Raw genomic sequence first — 23595 nt, forward strand, 5'->3', positions numbered from 1 at the left:
GCATTCCACTTCAGATGAATTCAAAATGGGAAACATTCACCTTGTATCATAAAATTCTGTGAGAAAGGAAAAATAGCAGTGTGCAAACTTATTTAAAATGAAGAGCTTTGAAAGTAAAAACACAATCTATTGTTTCAGACTATATTATAATAAAAAATGATTCCTGTTACTACTGTATATTACTACATATGACAAACATAGCACTATAACACATGCACCATTTGATTAATCATAATTGTTCTCAGCACTATGTTAAGCCCCATATGATCTTATCATCAAGAATTGAGAGAATATAAGATATGGGGTATGTTAAGATGAGGAACCTAAACTTTCATATGGAGAAGGGAACTGTTCAAAAGAAAGTCCAGTATTTAAGGCACACTTGTACCTCTTCCCATCTATTTTCCTTTTCCATTGCCTGTGCTTAATTATACATTCTTCAGTAAGTTTACATAAAGAAATGTGCTAAAAAATAAAATATAAATATACCAGTTTATATAATGAGACATGTTTTGAATTAATATGGACTAAGTTCAACACAGAGTAACACTTAAAAAAATAACACTATTAAATTCTCTATAATTTTGAAAGGATAGGGCAAACATGTCTAAAAGAATGCATAGGCACAGTTCTTTAAAAGGAGTTCTATGCAATAGATTTAGCTACAGAAGGAGCTTGCAGAAATACTTCTGGAAATATTTCAAACGTTTTCTGGAGAAGGGTGTACTCCTGAGTGGAGAATTTTGCCTCCTTGGTCATGAAGGAGAACTACTACATATTTCAGTAACTACAAATGTTCTGTAGTAAGTTCTTAAGGAAATAGTTTGTAGATGTATAATCCATGAGACTAAGCACAGGTTCACCAATAATTAAATCCCAAAGCTACATTTATATTAAAAAAGTGGTATGAGGGGCTTGGAATGTGGCTTAGTGGTAGAGTACTTGCTGAGCATGCGTGAAGCCCTGAGTTCAATTCCTCAGTACCACATAAACAGAAAAAGCTGGAAGTGGTACTGTGGCTCAAGTGGTAGAATGTAAGACTTGAGGACCGAGAGGCTCAGGGACAAAGCCTAGGCGCTGAGTTCAGGCCCCAGTTCCGACAAAAAAAGAAAAAAAACCTAGAAATGTATATGTATCTATACATACACATATATGTATATATGAATGTGTATGCATGTGTACATATATATGTACATACACACTTTTGTTCTTTACTGAAGAACACGAAGGTGTGTAACAGACCTTTCATTATTATGAGTACTTGGCAAAAACAAGTTAAAGTGAGGAATCATTTGTTGTTTATTTTGGCTCATGGTTTCAGCATGTCAGTGCATCATGACAAGGAGGATCAGGTGGAGAAGATCGGTTCACTTCACGTGGACAGGAAGAGGAGAGGAGAGAATATTGGAAGGACCTACTTATTCCAGCTTGACACCATCTCTCGCCTTTCACCACCTCTCAATAATAGGTGGCATTGTGCATTCATTACGGTATTAATCCATTCATTAGGTCAGAGCCCTTCGGATCTGATTCTCTCTGGAAACCTCATTACAGGGAAAGGGTCACATTATAGGCCAAGAAAGTGGCAAGGGATAGAAAAGCATGGTATTCTAGACTTAGTATTGCTTTTGTGTATAATGTTGAAAATAAATAGGAGAACTTTTCTACAGTTTATATTACAGAACACAGAGTTGGCTAGATCCTGATAGATCTTTATCATGTCAAGTAACTGGGCTTTATTTAATCCTTACTAGGTACTGTGTAAATGTTTTAAGCATACAATTGGTACTATCAGATTTTCCTGTAAGATTATCCTAGGGAGTTGATAGAGTTGAGAGGAGAAGCGGGCATAACAGCCATGAGGCTATTAGTATCACTCAAACAAGCCTGATCAAGGTCAGAATGATGCCACTGGGATGGGGACACGTGCACTATGACAGCTGAGAGTAAGACCTCAGATCCTGTGATTGTGGTGATTGACAAATAAGAGTGACTTGGATAGGAATATGTTTCCTAGGTATTTCACTTGGCAAATAGATCATTCAGGCTGAGTTCCAGAAAGAGAGTAGGCTTTGGAGGAAATATAAGCTTTAGTGTTTTGACTAGGGTGTCCATACCTTCTGATGGGATTGCCCAATAGGTGGATGGATGTTTTTAGATCACAAGCTTTAGGACTCAAAGCTTAGAATAGAGCTTGGAATATTGATTGTATCATTTACCTGGTAAGGCCAAATTTACAGGTCAGGGGTACATTTTATCACTTGTACCTGCGTGGTACAGTGACTCAGTGAAGATAAAGTCTATGTCTCATTTACAGATTTGATGTTCTTCCCAATAAAACCCTGGATGCTCCATCTCTGTGCTAATATGGAGACATTATTTTATTTATTTCAAGTTGGAATTTATATTGCCACAGCATCTGTTATTGATTGGCCACGCATAGTTAAGAGAGGTCTTTGTAAAGTTCCTATTGTACTCACATATGCAATGGGTTTGGAAAAGCCCTCTCATGATATGAGACATATTACATAGTACATTATAATACTTTATGTTTAGAATACATTCATAGAAGAGCTCACCATCAGGAATTTCAAAATCAGTTAATGCCAAGACAATCCATTAATACAATTTTAAACTGTAACAGAGAATATTCAGTAACCAGATTTATTGTAACTTTGTGTGAATTATAATGAAATCTTCTATGATAGCTGCCAATTATGCTTTCCTTCATTTCATTAGCAGTGAGGCCAGATATTTCTGTACCGCCAACCAAAAAATTCACTGCACTAAGTACACAATTGTACTTTAAATTGCTTGATTTTTTTTTAAAGTGCCTGTTTGTGTCAGAACATGATTGACATTTTGGCAGAATGGTGTATAACTCTGAAACTAATGTTTATTACTGAACGGATAGATTAGCAAGAAGGTTCAAATGGAAAAATATATTTCTTGTAAAAAAAAGTGGTAATTGCTTTTGAGAACATATGGCTTTGTGGTTAGAACTGGGTAGCTGTGGATAGTAGCTGAATTATTTATATTTTCATGGAAAAGTAAAAAAATGTATTTTTCGTACATTTATGTACCTCAGAAATCTTACATGAACACCTGCTATTTGTCATGTATGGGAATAAGGGCTGTGTATCCATCACAGAATTTATTCCAGTATGCAGTAGATATCTTCTGTATGTGGACAAAGGATTGTGTAGTGGACTCAGGAACAAATAAGAAGGTATTTTTCTGTAAGCATAAATGGCATGTTTCAGTCACTCTGTTCCAAAACACAATGGGCGACTAAACCAAGAACTAAAAAATAAGTGGTTGAAAACCATTAGATAATTTATAACTCCTTCTTTAACATGAGAGCCATAAATGAAGATGAGAGGGCTGGGAATATGGCTTAGTGATCAAGTGTTTGCCTGCTATGCATGAAGCCCTGGATTTGATTCCTCAGTGCCACATAAACAGAAAAATGCAGAAGTGGTGCTGTGGCTCTAGTGCTAGAGTGTTAGCCTTGAGTAAAAAGAAGCTCAGGGACTGTGCCAACCCCCTGAGTTCAAGCCCCAGGACTGGCAAGAAAATAAATAAGTAAAAATAAAAAAGATGTTGTTGAAGGGAGAGGAGTTAGGGGAACATGCATATGTCCTGAGTTTTCTCCTTTTTCACCTCAACTCAATAAAAGATCCGTTGATGTTTTAATAACATGACCTTCACCTTAAAAGGATGAACAATGATGCCCACTGGAGCAAGCTAGAGTGCAGTCTAACTGCTACCTCTGGGATGTTACAGGAGACCCACTGCTGCCTCCTTCTGGGATGAACTGAGTGAGAAATGACTTCATGGCTAGGCAGATGTATGTTTCTGAGACAGATGTGTTTTTCAGTAAGTTTGAGTCTGGGACAAGTGAGAGAAAGAATGTCCTCTTGGGGGACACTCCAGATTCTAAAATCAGATCACCTCTGAAGAAGCAAGCAGACATTAACAAATAGACTCCGTTTCTTTGATGTCTTGACCCCAGAGGCAGTGGTTAATCAGCGAGCAATGGAGAAAGTTTTTTCAGGGATGAGAGTCTCCTAAGAACCTTTTGAAGGACCCAGAAGAGAAACCAATTCCTACTTGGGTCTGCTGAGTGAAAACTTACATTTTACCTACTCTGCAGAGGAGTTGGAAAACAAAGAAATGAAGATGAGGATGGAAAGGTTTAAGTGGAATGTTGCTGACACTTCTGTAAATTTAAATTTCTTTTTCTTTTTTTCCTTTGTAGGGCTGGAACTCTGGGCCTGGACTCTTCAGCTCAAGGCTACTACTGCTTTATCTCTGGAGCCACAATGTCACTTCCCATTTTCTAGTGGAGATAAGCATCTCAGGGACTGGCTTTGAACCGTGATCCTCAGATCTCAGTCTCCTGAGATGTGAGCCACCGTACCCGGAAAATTTCATTGTTATTAAAGAAGCAGCTAGGGGAACTATACCATAGTACTGTTGAGAAGATCAAATGTAATCAAACATACTACCTGCTTAGAAGAGTAACACATACACACAGCTAGTAGTATACAAAAGTTGGGTATCACTGAAGAGACAAGTGAGTCATGTATAAAATCAAGGAAGGTGAGTGTCAAACATAAAGGGAAAATGAAAACATGGAAAGAAATGTAACACACCATGTTCTGGAAAGTTTGTGTCAGTATCGTTGTCGTCATCGTCAGAATCATCGTCGTCATCATCATCATCATCATCATCTTACATAATGCTATCAACTCTCCATACCATTTTCTCTCTGGAAATTTTGCTACAGAGGTGATTTGACATGAAATGAATATTGTCAATGTTACCTAATTATTTAAAAATGTTTTATGCTAAACGGTTGTCTGCTAGTCAGCTTAGAACAAAGCTGGACATTGCTAAAGAAAGAGAGGATGACAATACCTTTGGTGAAATGATTACCCTGTAAAAACCTGCACTTCCCTAAATGCCTTTGGTTGTGGATCATGGCACTTGTTGCTCTAAGATGCACGTTATAGTGATCTTCATGGTGCTCTGAATAATTTATGTGGCTTTATTTTTTCTGTAAAGACAACTAAGAATGGTGGCCTTGGGATGTACCTCAGTTGGTTGATACTTACACTGGACAAGTCACTGGGTTAGAGGATACTTGCAGTTCCGTGTAATCATCCTCACATTCAACTCTAGAGCACTTTCATCATCACAAAGAGGACTGTGCCTTTGTCTCCTACCCTTGGCCCACTCTGTACCGCTAAGCAACTGCTTGGGTATTATTATTCTGTACAGATTTGTCTACTGCCCCGGAAGTGTGGCCTAACAGTAGAGTGCTTGCCTAGCATGCATGAAGTCCTGGATTTGATTCCTTGGCATCACATACACAGAAAAAGCTGGAAGTGGTGCTGTGGTTCAAGTAGTAGAGCACTAGCATTAAGAAAGCTCAAGGATAGTGCTTAGGTCCTGTGTTCAAGCTCTAGTACTAGCAAAAAAAAAAAAAGAAAAAGAAATATAAGCTAGGCTCATGTAACTCATTCCTGTAATCCCAGCTACTCAGGAGGCTGAGATCTGAGTATCATGGTTCAAAGCAAGTCTGGGTAGGAAAGGCTCTGAGATTCTTTCCCTAGTTAACCACCAAAACCCCCAAAAGGCCACAAGTGCAGTGGCAGCTGACATGATAGAGCGATAGCTTTGAGTATAATAAGGAATGAGCCTAAGCCCTGACTTCTGGCACTTCCCCTTCAGTTCCCCCTCCCTCAAATAAAGAACCAGCAAAACTGAAATGAGATCCTACCTATCAGAAACAGAATAGCTATCTAAGCATACTGGAGTTTGCCTAATGCTAACCAGAGCTGACATTTCATTTACAGATCCAAGGACAAGTAAGGTGTGTATTGTTAAGAATTTTTTTTTAAAGTAAATGTGTACTGTCAAAATGTAAAAAACCAAGATTCTTTAATTATCAATGGCACGTTGACTTGGACAAACATCCCTTTTAAAGAATCTAGCAGCCTTTAGACCATTGCTAAACCATTAGGGAAAATAGGGGCCGTTTTTATTTTGTCTTGGCAGGGTGTACCTAACCATGCAACACCTTGCTTAAATATTCATAGATGCACAGCTTACAGTACAGTACCTTAATAAAATATTTTGAAGAGGGAATGATGCTGTGGAGCTCGTGATATCACTAATGGATTTGAAGAGGATGCTAATGCATCGTATGATGGAGTGAATTGAGCTCTCGTGTGTAAAGGAGGATTATAAAATATAATTATAGAAGAGAAACAGTGGCAGGCTTGAGGAAGTTCCACTGATGTGTGGGTACTACAAACGTCAGGTTTTGTTGATGAGAAAGAAGGCTGAGATGGATATTTACTGTATGCTACCAATCTACTCTCTGCAGAAAAAATGGAATGCATTATAGAAATGGCCATTTTGTGAACTCCGGAGTGAAAATTAAATCGGGTAAGATGGAGAATGACAAGACTCCTGCAGTCTTTCATTTCCAGAATCAGTTGTCTAGGAAAGCTAAGCTTTCAGACACAGAGCTTCATGAATGCACAGGAAAAAGAAGTGATGTAGCTGTCAAAATAGAGAAAAAAATCCTTTTCTTTCTTTCTTTCTTCTTTCTTTCTTTCTTTCTTTCTTTCTTTCTTTCTTTCTTTCCTTCTGCTTCAGGAATTATGGAAAATAAAATAACTTCCTGTATTCTGTGAGGAATGGAGTAAGTATGGGGATTGTACTTAATATCATTTCTTAGGTGCAGCTTTGGTAACTTTTATAAATTGTGGGCATTGGTGGAGTAGGACTGGTATAAATAATTAGAAGTTTTAATTCTGCATTCCTTATTTTACCTAAGGCTCTGCTCTATCAAGCAAAACCAAGAAATATTCTTAGAATGTTAATCTGAATTTAATTTTTAAAAGTACAGTTTTGAATGACTCAGTAGATGTAAGACTATTGAAAAAATGTAATTCTAATTTAGTTAGCTTTCACTTAAAATCTAACCCTTTCACTCCATGAGGAATTTTGTTTAATTCCAGTCTTTAAATAAGGAGTCTATATGAAATAGAAAGAAACCTCAGAGCTCAGCTAAATGAATGGTGCCCTGAATAGAGCTGTTTGTGAGGATAAATGTGTGTTTTGACATTGTTTAAAGCATTGTGAAGTGCTATGTATGTTTCTATAAAGAAACTGTTTAAAAATTATGAAAAGTTCAGAAACAAAATACACACAACACCATATTTAAATAATTTTCAACTTTTGCCCTCTTTAGTTCACTTTTTACTATCCATACTTCTCTCTATATTCCCTCCTCTCCTCTGCTCTCCTCTGCTCTCCTGTGCTCTCCATTCCTCTCCTCTCCTTTCCTCTCATCTCCTCTCCTCGCCTCTCCTCTCCTCTCCTCTATGTCTGCTAGGTATTTGAAAAGGGTTGACTTTTAAAGAATAAAAATCCAAAATACTCACCTCCTATCAGTTTGGTCATAAAATTTATTCACATATTTACTTTGACACTGAAGTTAGATAGAGCTATAATTATTGAACAAAATAGAAAGGAATTTCTCTGAATTAATTTTTGTTATTTATTTTTACCAGCCCTGGGGCTTGAACTCAGGGCCTGAGCACTATTCTTGGGCTTTCTCAAGGCTAGGGCTTTACCACTTGAGCCACAGCACCATTTCCCAGATTTTTTTGTTATGTGGTTCTGAGGAATTGAACCCTGCATGCATGCTAGGCAAGCACTTCACTACTAGGATAACTCCCAGCCCCTTCAGTTTTGCCCTTATTTGTTTGTTTATTTATTTTTATGGGTCATGGAGCTTGAACTTGGCCTGGGCGCTGTCCCGAGCTCTTTAGTGAAGGCTACTGCCCTACCCCTGTCCCTGAGCACTTCAGCTCAAGGCTACTGCTCTACCCTTGAGCCAAGCCCCATTTCCCATGCACAAGAGGTTAACTGAAGATAAGAGTCTCAGACTCTTTTATGCCTGGGCTGGCTTTGAACCTTGATTCTCAGATCTCAGCCTCCTGAGTAGCTAGGATTACAGGCATGAGCCACCTTGCCGGGCTAAGTTTTGTTCTTAAAAAGAATGTGCATGAACTCTATTTGACCTAGATCCTATGTAAAAAAAAATGCCTTTTTTGAATTGCAATGTCATATTTTAACATCAGCATACCCACGCATGCATAGACACACATGCATGTACATACACACACACACACACACACACACATACATACACACATACAGACACTAGCTCTACTTGTGGAAAGTCTGCCTATCGGTTACACAATAACTGAACACATTGTTTATCTTGTTACCCAATACCCCTTACAGAGATCCAACTGATAGATTCCTTCCAGAATTTATTATAATTGTCTTTCCAAAATAACTTGTACTCTTCCTAATTACTATTCAATAAATACCACCTAACCCACTGGGTTTCCTATGTTGCTTTTGTGCCAAGACTATATTTGTGTTTTGTCCTTTGTGAAACACAGAGCCCAATTTAGTCTCAGCTAGAGCAACCAGTTAATCACAAATTTCTGGTAAATTTTCTGTTCCTCTAAATCATCTTTCATAAAATCCAACTTTCCACTTTCCAATGTTTATCTTTACTGTCGAATTGTATTTATGTGTGGGCTTCATACATCATTGCTTATATATAGAAAGTACATGGGAAAGGTCAATGGAGAATTGAAGCTAGCTGGGCAAGTGGAGAGCTGCACACATTTACATAATGTATGTACATAGGTACATGAATATTGGGAATACAGTGAAAATGAGGTCAACAATGAGGGTTTGATTCATTAGTAGGCAATTATCTTCAGGGGCTATCTTCAGGTGAACATTTCTTCACTGTTATATGTTACTTACTTAAACCCTGGCCAGCCATTTGTCATAAACAAGGTAAAAGTGTGAGATGATGCTATATAAGACGTGGCTTTACAGGAACAGCAATGTAAAATGTATATGATGCTAATTAGTCTCCAGAGAAAAACATATTAGAAAGTAGTAAATGGTAAATCAGCAACTGCTATGTCCAATCACAAACTCTAGAAATGCTCCATTAATTGAGACTGACAGAGGCATTGTCAATAGCAAGGTTCAATAGAACATGAAAGTGTCTATATATACAGAAGAAGTTCTCTGTGGATATATTGAGCTCAGGATATATCTACTAGCCCACATTCATTTATATAGTTATCAAATAAAGGTTGTGTTGTTAAGGTGTTCATTTAAAAGATAAGTTTGGGGGCATTAATATATTTCTTATGGGTATAGAAATCTGTTTTAAAATATGTCCTACCTACAATTCAGGATTCTTCTACCAGCTCAATGACAGTGCTTCTTGAGAATGGTAAAACTTTAACAGGTAGATTTCCTTTAGTTTACAGATGGTTATGAAATGAATAAAAGGTTACAGAAGACTATTTAGGTCACCATACTTAAATTAAAAAATATAGTATGCTGGGTAATATTAAAATTACAATGTAATTAGGTAGCTGTGTGAAATATAGACCAGAAAAGAAATATATCTAAAACCTGTATTACATTGAAGTATAATGGAATACTGCTTCTACTCGAGTATTTGTTTTTATTTATGAAATTAAGCAAGTGTGTTCAGTTACTTTTATTCTTCTGAAAGTAATGAATATATAAAAAAATGAGTCAGACAGACTAATCTTTGAAAGAATTTGTGATGTGATTAGCTTTCCCACCATGTGTATTGCCAAAAAAAATTTGCTTTGGAGTATTAGAAGCCTTAGACTTTGTGCCTGGCTTTGCATCCATATTTCTTATTTTTTGGGTCCTATCTTCATCCCAGTCTGATTTTGTTTTACCTTTTTGCTTCTTTTCGGGTCTTACCAAATTCTATCCATATTCGAGGTAAGAATTTTGGTGCTTCTATTTCTCTTTTATCTATTTCTCTCCATGCCCATTGATCAACTTCTCCTTGATACTACACTTCTGTAGGAAGGTGGAAAAACTCTATGTAATCAGGAGTGATAGTTCTATTGTAGATTTCGTCATAGGTCAATAAATCTCACAAGTTGAATTAACAATATTAATAATTGAATGGTTTCCTTTGCATCAGAGATTTTCTTTCTGAAGTTATTGTAAGAGTTGTTTCTTTAAAAGTTGGACAAAAGGTCTGGGATTTTGGCCTAGTGGTAGAATGCTTGACTAGCATACATGAAGACCTGGGTTCGATGCCTTGGTATCACATACATAGAAGTGGTACTGTGGCTCAAGTGGTAGAGCTCTAGCCTTGAGAAAACCAAAGGACAGTGCTCATGCCCTGAGTCCAAGCCCAGAACTGGCAAAAAAAAGTTGTACAGTAAATATTCCATATGATATAATGGAAAATCTTTGACTTATTTGTAATTTACAACAACTAAATTCATGCTTGAGACCCTGCTCCTTTGTCACAGTCGTGAGGGTTATCATCACAAAGAGGAAATGCAGAATTTGAATAAGATGAATTTCTTATTTCCTCCTGGTATCCTGTCCTATTTATATTAAGTCCTGTTTAAATCATTGTCAGCCTTATGTCCAATTAGCTTGTAAAGACAATGTTTAGGGAAAAATAAAGAAAAAGAAAACTATGTTTCCCAAACTCTGGGTCAGCTGAAGGTATAACTTAAAATGTGAAGGAGCCTGTTCTGTTTGTTATGACACTGAATTATTCAAGTGCACTTGGACACAGAGAAAAATGCATGAATATTGGTTTTATATCATTTGGTCTACTTAATATCCCAGGTTCTGTATAATGTGACAGCATAGCAATGTATGCCTTTGGAAAAAATACCTGTGCTGTTCATTTTATCCTAGTTTAAGTCTTCTCATGGAGGCAAAGTTAGAGGCATTATCCCTGTGGTTTATTATTGAACAATCTTGGGCATGTAATATATATGACTATTCAGTAAATAGATTATTTACAGATTATGTGTTCTGAGGTCTATTCCAAAAGTATGATCACTAGGTTTTCAGTTCTTGAAATATGGCAGCCTACATTTGAAGATTCTCTCAATACAAACTTCAAAAGTCTTCCAAAAACAATGAATGGAAGATAACCAAATGTCTTTGGGAGGCTTAATGGAACTTTCAGGATTTAGAAGGTATTTTCTTAAAATCCAGAAAGGGAAAAGGAACTGAACCTCAAAACAATAAGACCTGGGTATCTCTTGTGCCAGTCCTGGTGTTTCTAGGATAGTCACTTGAGGGCTGATTTTTTTTTTATCAGCCAGGTGGTTACCAAAGGAAGGCCATCTTTTGTGTAGGAATTAAGATAACTGGAAAGTGTTTCAGTCACAAAGATCATGAAAACAGTCTGCCAATAGGCACAGGAAGGCAATAAGGAAGTCTAAAGGTGATCTGTCTGCATCTAGACTGTTATAAAAGCAAATAAAGAACACTCTAAAATTTTTTCCCCCAGCCAGGGGCTTGAACTCTGGGCCTTTTCAAGGCTAGCACACTACTACTTGAGCCACAGCACCACTTCTGACCTTTCCTTTGTATGTGGTACTGAGGAATTAAACCCAGGATTTTGTGCATGCTAGGCAAGCACTCTACCACTAGGCCATGTTCCCAGCTCCACAAAGACACTCTTAAATCTGTAAATCTATATATACTTTCTTAACAGTGAAGCACTATCACATGGCCTGGGAAATTCAGTCTAAGAAATGATCTAAGCTGGGCACAAGTAGCTCATTGCTGTAATTCTATCTACTCAGGAGGCTGAGATCTGAGGATCATGTTTAAAGCCCAGACAATTAATTCCATGAAGCTCTTCTCCACTTAACTACCAAAAGTTGGAAGTAGAGATCTGGCTCAAGTGACAGATCATTAGCCTTGAGCAATAAAGCTAAGGGACAACCACTCAGGTCCTGAGTACAATACTAATTCTAGTACTAATAAAACAAAAGAAACAAAAAATAAACTTGGCTATGACCACTGATTGTAGCATAATATCAGAAAAACTTCAAAACTCAATTCAAAGGATCTTTATGGAAAGAAAGGAAACCTCAAAAGAAAGATGTTGTCACACGAAAAATTTCCAAATACAAAAGGAAATTAACCTGACTTGTATAAGACCAGACAGGAGTAGAACTACAAAAACTTCAGGTGATAAAATAGAAATAAAATTGATAAAGAATAAGTAAAATAATCAACTATATAAAATTCCAGCGGCCAAATTGTGCAGTTTCTTAGCAAATAAACTAAGAACAAATTTATATAATTAAAAAAGATTACTTAAATGAAAATCTTGTATGCAAGTTAAAAAAAACAGACTAGAAAGAGGAAATTTGTGAATTAACTGGAGACTATAAGCTGTATACAAGCTTCTTCCTCTTTTAGTTTGGTCTATGAGCTAAGAAAGGTACTTATAGTTTTAAATGGTTGAAGACAATTGAAATAATATTGTGTAATATGTGATAAGTATATGAAACTCAAATTCCAGAGGTAGTAAATAAAGTTTTATTTAAACACAACATGATTTCTCGTATAAATTATGGCTGTTCTGGTGCTACTGTAGAAGTTGTTGAGTTACAACAGGGACTTTAGGTACAACCTAAAGATCTAAAATATTTAGAGAATGTTTTATGGGAAAAAATGTTGAGCCTTATGATAGATGACAAACAGGACTAAAGCCATGGTTCCAGTGGCTATTAGAAGCCTCTAGTTTGGCACAATGTCCACTGTGTAAATTCTAAACAGATCTTATGGAAATGAATGATTAAGTACGATTAAAAAGTCTTAAAGGAGTATTGTTTTATTTCATTTTCTTGTGAATCAATTATGAGAAAGCATTCCCAGAAATTTGTACGAGTTTCTAACCTGAAGTTCATGAAATTAGTAATGTTGTCTGGAGCAGAATTACAAGGCTTCTTGCACAAAAAAATCTTTTCATCCTCCACCAGTCCTTCCAGTTATATTTAACCATCAGAATCCATTTTCCACATTTTTATCTGTAGGTTCATTTCTGCAGGTGCCCGTTCTTATGGTCCATTTTTTTTTTGCCAGTCCTGGGCTTGAGCTCAGGGCCTGAGCACTGTCCTTGGACTTTCTCAAGGCTAGAGCTCTACCACTTGAGCCTCAGCATCACTTCTGGCTTTTTTCTATGTATGTGGTACCGAGGAATCAAACCCGGGTCTTCGTGCATGCTAGGCAACCCTCAACCTCTAGGCCAAACTCCCTGCCCCTCTTATGGTCCATTTATCTTTTTAGAGATGGTAATGACTCCTCAGATGATTCTTTAGTTTGGTTTATGAGAGGATAGAGATAAAGCCAAGGTATTGGATTTCAAGTTTAGGGTAGCCCTTACATAAGGTATTAATGGTCTTAAGTAAGGTCTTAAGTAAGATGGCAGATAGGCAAGAGCTCCAAGGAGACCATAGTAGATGAGTGAAGACTGCAGAGCATGAGGGTCTCAGGTCTGTGTATAAGAACAGTCAGTGAATCAAGTAAAGACACGATTGCTGATAATTTTGCCATGTGCTGTATGTCTTGTGCTCAAAGCATAGAAGGCTAGCCAGTGACCGATTGCAGGTTTGGCTCGCATCCATGCCTGCCTCAGACAAGCCATGATTTTCATCTTAAGCCTGTCTTAACTTTCAGGCTCAGGTTTAGGAGAATGACACCCCCCCCCCCACACACACACAGAGGCAAAGGAATCCAGGGAGAAGATGATGAGTATGTTAATGAGAGAGCTCTACAATGCTTGTGGTATGGACCTTATTATTATTTTTTTTAAAAACAAACAAAAAAACCCCTGGGTTCCTTCTAATGAATGACTCTTCCTTGAAGTCCTGATTTGTCGGCTGGAGCTGTGAACCAGCTGTCTGCACCAAAGTGCTTTGACACATTATTGTACTGTACACCGGGTTGCTCATTTAATCAGCCGTGGCACTGCTCTTCACATAGAGCATGTCACATTTGACAGATTTATCACAAGACTGTGGGCTCTATTTTCCATAGCACTGGGGAACTCTTTCCCATTAGTGATAGCAGCCGTGATGTTTATGCATGAAGAGAGGCTGTTCCATTGGGCAGTTCCACTGCAGGCATAAACCAGCTCCCACTTATCAAGTGGGGCTAATAGGGGATCTTCATATGCACCAGAGAATCAATTCTCTGTGCGCGGAACTCTACTACAAAAAATAATTGCTACTCACTGGTGGTAAAGATTTCAGCCATGTCAGAGCCTTAATGGTGAGATTAATGCTCTCCTGTTCCCAGGCCAGGGCCATTTCTCTGCTACTGGGGGGGAAGAGAAATCACTGTACTCAGACCTTGGTGAGATGCTTTTCAGGTGAAATCCAGAGCCATTTTTCAGGAGATAAGGTTTTTAGGGAGGTCATCCCAAGTTTGCTAGCTGAATGTACACCTTTCCCCCCTCTTTTTTGTTTTCCTGAGCCTCAGTTTTGTATCTACTAACCAAATATACTTTATTTTTCTCAGCATCCATAATGTAGGCTATGAGATACAAGGGCTTCAGTAGAAGATTTCTAAGTACTTTGATCATGAACTTATTACAAGTTACATTTTATTGAAAATATAATCGGGGATTATTTTATTGGCTTATACTAGTTATTACATTTGATTTTTCATTTGGTTTTCCTTCCCTATTAAACTGTGATCCTGGGCTGGAAGCATGACCTAGTGGTAGAGTGCTCAGCTAGCATGCACAAAGCCCTGGGTTAGATTCCCTGGAACCACATACACAGAAAAAGCCAGAAGTGGCACTGTGGCAGAAGTGGCAGAGTGTTAGCCTTGAGCAAAAGTGTTCTAGAACAGTGCCCAGACCCTGAGTTCAAGCCCCAGGACTGGCAAAACAAACAAACAAACAAACAAACTGTGATCCCCATGAACATTTTAAATTAAATATTAGATTTTATGATTCCATTGCTAGAAGTATTCATTACTGTGCAATTCCTTAAAATAAAATATTCACAGTTTCCCTTTCTACTCTCAGCAAAAGTCTGAAAAACTCAAGATCTATTACATTTCATGTAACTGGATCATTGGTATTATGCTACTTTCTCTGACTATAAAGTAATAAAGACATGGGGCATTTATTATTGGCAAAAGTAGGCAGATATGACCTTACAGAGGAACTCGATTTGAGCTGGGAAGATGACCATGTTTGTTGAAATGGTAGAAAGAAAAGGAAAAAAAGTCATTTTAGGCAGCTGGGTGCAGTGGCTCATGCCTGTAATCCTAGCTACTCAGGAGACTGAGATCTGAGGATCATGGTTCAAAGCCAGCCCAGGCACAAAAGACTGTGAGACTTCTCTTCAATTAATCACTAGATAATGGGAAGTGGGGCTGTGGCTCAGAGACAGTGTGGTAGCCTTGAGCTGAAGAGCTCAGGGATAGTGCCCAGGCCCCATGACCTCCCCCCCCACCACACATAAAAAGTCATTATAGGCTAAAAGAAAATAAAGCTTATACAGCACGACCACACCTGCCACAGGAAATTAAGTGACATGCTGCCTGCACTGCACTGTAGTTGTGGAACTGAAACATTGAGATGATGTGTAGTATTTCTGTGATGAAGGGCTCTAGTGAGACCACGGTGTGATTTAGATTATTGCAGATGAGATGGTCATGAGACTAGGGGCCCAGTATGGAGACAAGAAAGTTGAAAATGTTTAACTAATTCAGAAAAAGAGATAGCATTTGATACCTTTATTTTCACTAAGGTTCTTGACCTCTACCCTGTAGGGAATAATTGCATTTAAATCAATGCTCCAACCTCTGTTAAGTGAATATTATGTTCAGAAAATTTATACACATTATGATACACATTATGTTGATGAGTTGTCCTATACTTCTTACTTCCAGGATTTTTTTTTTCTGTGATTCTGCCTGGTTCTTGCAATCGTTAGTTCTGTGTGAGTTTGCCTATGCCACTAGTAGCCAGATGTTTGGTCAAATCACACTCTAGAAATATGTTGCTATGAAAGTATTTTTCAAGCAAGATAATTTTTAAATTAATAGAGTGTGAGTAATGCAGATGACCTTGTGTGGTGTGGGTGTAAGTCTTCTAGTTAGTTGAAGGCCTCAGGAGAGAAGAGGAGAGGAGGTAGCTCAGGCAGAAGGAATTCGCTTTGGGATGGTCTTCACAGGAAAGCTGTGACTGTACTAATTCTCTTGCCTGTTGGTCTATGCAGTAGGCTAGATTGATCAGTGAAAGCCAATTCATATGTTTATGTTCTTATATTCACATATGTGTGTGTGCTATCTATTATCGAACCCTAATTGTGATAGTTTTCTTCATAGTATATCTGGCAATATCTTGTAAGAATAGTCACTTTTTAAAAAATCTCAATCCCAATCTGTCATTTTTCTTTTTTTTTCATTCCTGGAATGTAAATTGAAAGTATGTATGTATCTATCTATGTAGCTATCGATCCACCTGTCTAACCATCTAGCTATCTGTGTGCATTCGACTCTAAGTATCCTTACCATAGACTGGAACTACCACTTTCACACAAGTCCTATCCTTTCTTTTCTCTTCTAAATACAGCATTTTGACCTATTCCTGAAACCTTCTATTCCCTTCTACCTTGCACACCAATCTAGATCTTTCCTCATCCAGAAATATAAGTAAAGTGAATTATTACTCAAAATTGCTTTGTTCTTCTTATTATTTGGAAGCATGGGGAGATTTTTTTCCTGATAAAACAGAAAGCATATTCCTAGAATCTGCTGCAGATAAATCACGACTCTTTTAAAAACAGTAAACAGATAATAATCATGTCCAAAATAAGAGCTGCTATCCCCTTTATGCAAGCAATTGCAATCATTGGGTGGCAAATGCTCTTCTAGTTAGAACTATTTTGGCTCCAATTTCCTGTTCTGTTTCTGACCATATAAACTCTTTTCTTGGATATCTGCTTGGATTTCAAGAAGTATGCTAGAAAGGAAGATACACCTGGAGATCTTGCTTGACATTGGGTTTGTGCTTTTTCTGTATAGTGTTTGCAGTTTTGAAGTAAATGCATGCAGAAATCAAACAATGCTAGCTGAAATAGAACAGCATTCCTGGAAAATGTATGTATGTATGTATGTGTGAGTTTGTATGTGTCGGACAGAGAGAGAGAGAGAGAGAGAGAGAGAGAGAGAGAGAGAGAGAGAGAGAGAGAGAGAGAGAGAGAGAGAGAGACAGAGACAGAGACAGAGACAGAGAGACAGAGAGAGAGATGGGGGGAGAGAGAGAGAGAAAGAGTCAGTCACAAAAGTCTGGCCTATTATGCTCCATTGATTGGATCTTGTCAAATGGAATGGCATGACTTTTATGATCCAAAAACTTAGAAAGGACGTCTGCATTGTAAATGTGCAGAATCTTGACTGATAAGGTGCTTTTGTTTTAAGCCAATAGCATTTGGAGTGGTTTTATATGGAAGAATTCCACAAGAGAAAAATATATAAAATATGCATTATATAACACAAAGAAAACATTACTGTTAATAAATGTTTGTTACATAATATATATATATATATAAATATAGCATGTAAATAAAAATATATAAAGACCAAATATAACCATTTTTTGGCGGGGGAGGGCTGGTCATAGGGCTTGAACTCTGTGTCTGGGCACTGTCCCTGAACTCTTCTCTAGCTCAAGGATAGTGCTCTACCCCTTGAGCAATAATGCCACTTCAGGGTTTTGGGTGGTTAATTGGAGATAAAAGTCTCACGGACTTTGGTGCCCAGGCTGGCTTTGAACCACGATCCTAAGATCTCAGTTTCCTGAGTACCTAGAATAGGCGTGAGCCATCAGCACCCATTTAAGACCACATATTTTGATTTTTATGGTCATAGTACTATGAATGTAGTTAATTGTCTTTAATTTCACACACAATCTCTTGTAGGTTTCCTTACAGTGGGACTATTTTTTTTTTTTACAAAAGTCTTATATTGAGAACTTACTATATACCTGACATGTTGTTAAGTTTTAGAGATAAAAAAGTCAGCAAGAAGCAGAAAATTGACAGAGAAACAGCATTTAGGTGAGTAATTACTAAAACATGGCAAGTTCCAGTACAGAGGTGATATTAAAATTTTTTTTATAAAGCATCTTCTTACAAGCCAGATACTACACCAAGTATTAGGAGCAGATACAAGTAGATTCCCTGTGACCCACTAACAGAGAGACAGATTCAAAACCAGACATTCTTTATATAATAAACTGGCCAGGGATAGGACTGACAGATGAAGGATGAAGTTGTCAATATATCAGTGGCAAGTGGAAATCACCTGGCACAGAGTACCATAAAACACATGCTCAATGCACCCTTCTCCTGCAATGGTGTGGGAAGCTTGGTAATCAAAGAGGGCTCCAACATCTTCCAGTCCAGGCTCCTTTGACATTGCAAATTCTTTACCAAGAAGGAGAGTTGCATCCCATATCTTTTGAAAATAGATTTTATCAGCACTCACATGCAACCAAAGGAACGTGGTAGAGACAATGACATGCATATTCTTAGAGTGAACCAAGAAAGGTGTAGCAGGGTCATCCCTGCTCTCCTTGAATATTAGTTTTCCATCTCCAAAGACCTTTTCTGGAAAGCAGATATTCTGTCTGTGTGATGAGCTCAACCCACAGTCTCAGCTGGTCAGTCATCCTATCTGTGGCCAGGTTTGGACTCATCCAAACTTAGACCCTAGATAAGAAAGTTAAGAAGTCCCACCTGTATGGCCAGGTGTGGTGGCTCACACCTGTAATCCTAGCTACTCAGGAGGCTGAGATCTAAGGATCAAGGTTCAAAGCCAGCCTGGACACAAAAGGACCTGGGACTCTTATCTCCAATTAACCTCTAGAAAACGGAAATGTGGCTTAGCTCAGGGGTAGGGGATGATAGCCTTGAGCCGAAGAGCTCAAGAACAGCTCCCAGGTCTAGTTCAAGCCCCATGACCCACAAAAAAGCAAGCAAGCAAGCAAGCAAGCAAAAGAAGTCCCACCTGTAATCCTGGCTACTCAAGAGGATGAGATCTGAGGATCCTATTCAAAGCCAGCCCAGGCAGGAAACTCTTATCTTCAATTAACCACCAGAGAACCGGAAGTGGTGCTGTGGCTTAAAGTGGTAGAGAGCTAGCCTCGAGTTGAAGAGCTCAGGGAAAGCACCCAGGCCCAGAGTTCCAGAGTTCAAGCTCCACAATCACCAAGGGGGAAAAAAAAGAATTTTCCAGATAATTCCACCTCCTGTCACTGTCATTCTCAAACCATCAACCTTCCAAGTAAAGGTTCTTCATTCTAGAAACAAACCATGTCCATTGTGTTCTATGGAGAACCTTGGCACACAAAATTTATGAACACAACAAAATGATTACAATGCCATGGCTTGCTGTGGTCCTTTACATTGTGATAGCAAATTATAATAGACAATGAAGTCCAAGAGAGAGCCATTTTTACAATGAATTCTATTGCTTTTTCTATTGAGACTTCAGGATTCCTGGATGTAAACCTTTCAGTTAACTCAAACACTAATAAAGAAATGCATCATAAATTAATTTGTGAATTCTGAGCACAGCATTTTGGGAGACTGTAGCTGACTACATTTTTTCCCATCATGTGTAAAATTATTGGTTTACTTGCTTGACAATATTTCATTTCTTCTGATAAGGGGCACTTCTCTTCATCTTCAGATTTAGTGCATATTGAAATGTTGGGAAAACTGATTTACTTGCTATTCATATCATAAATCTGTGAGATATAACATTTTTGTAAATCATTACTAGAAAACAATGCTTGAAGTCACTAGATACCTCAAATACAATGTGGTCTGAGGCTTTTTGTCACTAGTTAGAATGCATAGGAAGAATTTGTTTATATGAAGTCAATTTATTAAATTGAACTCAATAATATTAAACTCTCAAGTTCTTAGACCTATTGGTTATTAACAAGTAACCATGTACAATTCCAAGATTGGCAATTTAAATTTTTTGTTGTTGTTTTCTTTCCAGTCATGAGGCTTGAACTCAGGGCCTGTGCACTGTTCAAGGCTTGTGCTCTACCACTTAAGCTAGAGCACTACTTCTGGCTTTTTCTGTGTATTTGGTACTGAGGAATCAAACCCAGGGCTTTGTGCATGCTAGGCGAGCAGTCTACTACTAGGACATACTCCCCGACCCAAGGCAACTTAAAATTTGTCTAAGGAAGATATTCATTTTAATTATGTGAATTGAAAGAGGCATTTTTTTTCTATTTTTCTATCTTACAGTAATTGAGAAATCATTAAAAATTAGAATACAGTTTCATTAAATTTAGAAGGGGATAAAAAAGGAACTGTGTTAATATCCCAAACATTTCTTTTCTTAGACTGTCTTGACAGATGAGATAATTAAACTTGAGTCTGTGGTGATAAAATAGGTGACATAGAAGGAAAACAAGGAGGGGTAATATGTGGTTAATTAATGGATGCCAATTATAACTCTTCCTGAATTGAATGCATGTCCTAGGAAAGTAAGAGGACTAGTTGAAAAGGGTCAAGAGTTGGAGTTGGAACTTGAGATAAGTCTACTGCTACTTGGAGGCAAGTTGGGCTTTATTAAGCCTACACAAAGACAACATTAATTTCCTACCCCACCCCCAATTTCCTAGGCATATTGCACAATCAAAACCTGAAAATCCTGACAGTGGAAGCCTGTTGTCTGCAGAGAAAGCATGCTTCTCAACTGCCAACCTTTTAATCTTTCACAAACTTAGTAAAATAGAAGGACTTGATAGGTAGAAAGGAAACTCAAGGTTTAGGAAATCTCAGCATCGTTTTCTATTCCAATCTGCAGATTGTTCTCTCATTTTCTCCCAGACCTTCTAAATGGCAAATATGGTATCATTTTATGTAGAGATCTCTCTGAGTTTACCTGCATAGTTTAGTCAGATTTAAGACAAGATCAATATGTAAAGTTCACTTTGAGTTGCCTTACTTACCCATCTGTTTAGATGATTCACTGTTGAACTGTCTTAGCTCCTTTTAAATAAAGGAATAAGTGCAAGGTGTTCCTTGGGGCAAGAAAGTAAAATCAATCTTGTATGTAGTCCAGAATGAAAGTGAATTAGAATACATGTATACTTTTCTATGTATCTTTGTTGGGCATGCACATATATTAATAATGATAAAAAATCTCAGGGTTTTTTCCACAGGAGATTTTCATTGAAAGTTCAATTTAGACTCGTTCTGAGAGAGTCACACAGCTCTCAGTATTGGGATGAGAGAGTGAACATTTGCAGTATTTTTTGTTCCATTAAAATAATTTTTTTAGCTTGCTTGTCATTTCAGTCACCAAGCCTCACTAAGCTTTGCTAATTTTGTGAAATTTGAAATAGTGTTTTGCCACTTTAGAGATAATCCCTGAAAGCTTCCTTCTTGCAGATGGTAATAAATCATTCCTTCCACTAAAAGCCTCAATGTCATTTGAAATTTATTACACAGAGAGAGTAGTGGACTTAAAAGCCATTTCACGTGTCTTATTACTTCAATCATCTAATTTATGGGTTTCAGCTGCAACTATAGTCGGAAAAACTATTTTCATTTCCCTGATCAATATGAATCAGGTTCTGTATACATTCCCCACTAACCTTTTCCTGCCCAGTGTCACCCCTTGACTCTATTTGATCTACATCCCGAATCCACAGTCATTCTGCAGTTTCCCATCCTTCAAGGAAATGTAGGTATGAAATGGAACGACTGTTCCAGCAAGGCTGATATAGATTGACTAAGCTTTACTAGGTCTTAGCTGAACTTGTCAAAAGATATCTTGGTTGTTATTAGTTGAGCAATCTTGCCCTAGGGAATGGGAAACTGTCAAAAACGCCTATGTTTAATATGTACATCACTGGCTTCATGGAGAAGGTATGAAGGGAGCCGCTTAAATACAGTATGAGGAAAGACTAAGCAATACATATTTCACACAAAGGAAGTAGGAAACAGTGCTCTTGACTGCCATACTGGTGGCAGATAGCTCCCCATCCACGAAGAAAATTAATTTCTGTTTTTGTATGTTAGTCATTGTCATAGATAGAATGAATATGTTGATCATGAGAGAAGGAATGTAGGAAAGGAATAGTCTCTAACAGGAGTCTCATAGGAAACATATACCCATAGTGGTATGTAGAACTGATTGAATTTCTGGGACATCCAGGGCTTTGCTCCAATTGTTCTCTGCCTGCCACAGGATGATAGTAAAGACAACTTCAGTATTTTATGATATCCATAACAAACAATCAGTTGCACACTCAACTATTCCCATCTGAGCTTGAAACCCTTCTATGATACCTACTGCAATAGGAGATTGATTCTTCTTGGCCTTTTATACAAGTCCCAAAGAAGGTGTTCTCACAATGCATGGCCACAGCATCTCCAGACTTCAGGGCTCCCTTCACCTCCCTAGCAGTGTTTGTTATGAAGTTCATCTGTTCTTTTGATTTCCTTGGGTTCCAACCCCAACTCCTGCAGTGAAGCATTTGCGACTGATGGGAGGTGGAAACACATTCACCTTTGTTTCCTTTCTCCTGTATTACTCTTTTATTTTTTATTTTTTGCCAGTCCTGGGCTGGAGCTCAGGGCCTGAGCACGCTCCTTGGACTTTCTCAAGACAAGAGCTCTACCACTTAAGCCTCAGCACCACTTCCGGCTTTTTTCTATGTATGTGGTGCCGAGGAATCGAACCCAGGTCTTCGTGCATGCGAGGCATTCAATCTACCACTAAGCCAAACTCCCAGCCCTCCTGTATTACTCTTTTAGCTTTCATTCCATAGTTCTGCAATTTGCCAAAGTCAATTACAGGAATGAGAAGAGGGAAGAAAGCAGTCCAGCTAAGTCCAGGTGTCCAGGCTGTCTGAAAACTTTACATCTTTTTTTTTTTAAATGAAATTATATTGTCAAGATGATGCACAGAGGGGTTACAGTTGCATGTGTAAGGCAATGAGTACACTTTTGTCAGACATTGTTACCCCCTCCCTCTTTCCCACCATTCTCCCACTTTCCCTCCAACCAACTCCCTACCCTCCAAGTTGTAAAGTTCATTTCCAACATAGTGTCTTGTGAATATTGCTGTTGCATTGGTTCATCTTTTATCCTTTCTTGTTGTCCCCTTTCCCTTGCCCAGTCAGATAAATGTATATACAAGGACAGTGTTCAGGCCCCAAGATTGGCAAAAAAGTGTCGTCATCTGAGAAACTTGGTCACATTTTTATAACTTGGATTATTTATAATAAATTTTGCTTTTGTGTAAGAACCACATATATTATCAGTGAGTCATTTAAAAGTTGCAATCTCCTTTTTCCTTACATCATAAAATTAACAGACCTTGAAGATGGACACAATAATATGGATACTTGTGTTCATACTTGTGATACTGGCTATTGAGGAGGCTGAGATCTGAGGCTCATGGTTCAAAGCCAGTGTGGTCAGGAAATTCAGTGAGACTTTTATCTTCAATTAATGACCAAAAGGCCATACATGGAGCAATGACTCCACATGATAAAGCAGAAAACACCAGCCTAGAGCAAAAGAGCTAAGGGACAGTACACACACACACACACACACACACACACACACACACACACATGCACACACACAAAATGGA

The sequence above is a fragment of the Megascapheus bottae genome, chromosome 22 (assembly GCF_031878675.1).
Source record: "Megascapheus bottae isolate mThoBot1 chromosome 22, mThoBot2.hap1, whole genome shotgun sequence".
In the NCBI taxonomy this organism is placed as follows: Eukaryota; Metazoa; Chordata; class Mammalia; order Rodentia; family Geomyidae; genus Megascapheus; species Megascapheus bottae.